The sequence below is a fragment of the Mustela putorius genome, unplaced genomic scaffold (genome assembly GCF_011764305.1).
Source record: "Mustela putorius furo isolate JIRA1106 unplaced genomic scaffold, ASM1176430v1.1 tig00003962_pilon_pilon_pilon, whole genome shotgun sequence".
In the NCBI taxonomy this organism is placed as follows: domain Eukaryota; kingdom Metazoa; phylum Chordata; class Mammalia; order Carnivora; family Mustelidae; genus Mustela; species Mustela putorius.
In genome coordinates, this window is record NW_025422106.1 from 8,219,879 (window position 1) to 8,222,693 (window position 2,815).

General features: G+C 42.0%; 1 pseudogene; it reads left to right on the forward strand.

Moving 5' to 3' along the window:
• The first annotated feature begins 299 nt into the window (after nucleotides 1–299).
• LOC101672682 lies at nucleotides 300–1,777 on the forward strand (annotated as a pseudogene).
• The last annotated feature ends 1,038 nt before the right edge of the window (nucleotides 1,778–2,815 follow it).

Below are 2,815 nucleotides of genomic sequence, written 5' to 3' on the forward strand. Positions count from 1 at the left end.
CAGCAAAAGTGGTCCTAAGAGGGATAGTTGTAGCAATACAGTCCTACCTCAAGAAGCGAGAAAAATCTCAGGTAAACAATCTAACCATATAGCAAAAGGAGCTAGAAAAAGAAGAGCAAACAAACCCCAAACCAGCAAAAGGAAAGAAAAATTAGAGAAGAAATAAAAGAAATGTTAAAAAAAAATAAATGAAAGCTTGACATTTGCAAGGACATGAATGGAGCTAAAGAGTCAAAGAAAGGCTTTTTTTTTTTGCAACGGGTTTGCCGCCAGAACACAGGTGTCGCGAAAACCACCACTCAACCTAAACCAGAATGGGGAAGGAAAAGACTCATATCAACATTGTTGTCATCGGACACGTAAATTCAGGCAAGTCTACCACTACTGGTCATCTGATCTACAAATGTGGTGGGATCGACAAAAGAACTATCGAAAAATTCGAGAAGGAGGCTGCTGAGATGGGAAAAGGCTCCTGGGTCTTGGGTAAACTGAAAGCTGAATGTGAATGTGGTATCACCATTGATATCTCCCTCTGGAAATTCGAGACCAGCAAGTATTATGTGACCATCATTGATGCTCCAAGACACAGAGACTTTATCAAAAACATGATTACAGGCACATCCCAGGCTGACTGTGCTGTCCTGATTGTTGCTGCTGGTGTTGGTGAATTTGAAGCAGGTATCTCCAAGAACGGGCAGACCCGTAAGCATGCCTTCTGGCTTACACACTGGGTGTAAAACAACTAATTGTTGGTGTTAACAAAATGGATTCCACTGAGCCACCCTACAGCCAGAAGAGATACGAGGAAATCGTTAAGGAAGTCAGCACCTACATTAAGAAAATTGGCTACAACCCCAACACAGTAGCATTTGTGCCAATTTCTGGTTGGAATGGTGACAACATGCTGGAGCCAAGTGCTAATATGCCTTGGTTCAAAGGATGGAAAGTCACCCGTAAAGATGGGAATGCCAGTGGAACCACACTGCTTGAAGCTCCGGGTTGCATTCTGCCACTAACTCGTCCAACTGACAAGCCCTTGCGTCTGCCTCTCCAGGACGTCTACAAAATTGATGGTATTGGTACTGTCCCTGTGGGCCGAGTGGAGACTGGTGTTCTTAAGCCTGGCATGGTGGTCACTTTTGCTCCAGTCAATGTTACAACTGAAGTCAAGTCTGTTGAAATGCACCATGAAGCTTTGAGTGAGGCTCTTCCTCAAGAACGTATCTGTCAAAGATGTTCGTCGTGGCAGTGTGGCTGGGGACAGCAAAAATGACCCACCAATGGAAGCAGCTGGCTTCACAGCTCAGATGATTATTCTGAACCATCCAGGCCAAATTAGTGCTGGATATGCACCTGTGCTGGATTGTCACACAGCTCACATTGCTTGCAAGTTTGCTGAACTGAAGAAGATAGATCGTCATTCTGGAAAAAAGCTGGAAGATGGTCCCAAGTTCTTGAAATCTGGTGATGCTGCCATTGTTGATATGGTTCCTGGCAAGCCTATGTGTGTTGAGAGCTTCTCTGACTATCCTCCTCTGGGCTGTTTCGCTGTTCGTGACATGAGACAGACGTTTGCTGTGGGTGTCATCAAAGCAGTGGACAAGAAGGCAGCTGGAGCTGGCAGGGTCACCAAGTCTGCCCAGAAAGCTCAGAAGGCTAAATGAATATTATCCCCAATACCTGCCACCCCAGTCTTAATCAGTGGTGGAAGAACGGTCTCAGAACTGTTTGTGTCAATTGGCCATTTAAGTTTAATAGTAAAAGACTGGTTAATGATCACAATGCATCATAAAACCTTCAGAAGGAAAGGAGAATGTTTGGTGGACCATTTGTGTGTGTGTGTGGCAGTTTTAAGTTATTAGTTTTTAAAATCAGTACTTTTTAATGGAAACAACTTGACCAAAAATCTGTCACAGAATTTTGAGACCCATTAAAACAAAAGTTTCATGAGAAAAAAAAAAAAAAAAGAGTCAAAGAAAGAAAAAATACCATGTGATATCACTCCTAGGTGAAAGTCAAGAAACAAAACAAATGAGCAAAGGAAAAAAAAGAGAAAGGGGCAAACCGAGACATAAAGTCTCAAGTAGAGAGAACAAACGGGGTTATCAGACATGAGGTGGGAGGGAGGGTGGGTTAAATAGGTGGTAGGGATGGGGAGTACACTTGTGATGAGTAAGCTGAATCACTAAATGGTACACCTGGAACTAATACTCCAGGGTATGTTAACTAACTAGAATTTTTTTTTTAAGATTTTATGTATTGATTTGAGGGAGACAGAGAGAGCACAAGCAGGGCGAGTGGAAGAGGGAGAAGAGGGTCCCCGCTGAGCAGGGAGCCTGATGTGGGGCTTGATCCCAGGATTCGGGGATCATGACTCAAGCCAAAGGCAGATGCTTAATTGACTCAGCCACCCAGGTGCCCCAACTAATTAGATTTTAAATAAAAACTTTAAAAAAAATTTTTTAAATAAGAGATAAAAAAGCAATAGATCCACAAAACCAGAAGCTTCTTTCAAAAGATTAACAAAACTAATAAGCCTCTAGCCAGACTCACCCAAAAAGGAGAGGATTTAAATAAGCAAAATCAGAAATGAAAGAGGAGAAATACAAATGACGCCACAGAAATACAAACAGTTGTAACAGAATATTATGAAAATCTACATGCCAACAAATTGGACAACCTAGAAGAACCAGATAAATTTTAAGAAACACATAACCTCCCCAAAATTGAATCAGAAAGAAATAGAAAATTTGAACAAACTGCCAGCAATGAAATTGAATCAGTAATCAAAAAACTCCCAACAGGGGTGCCTGGG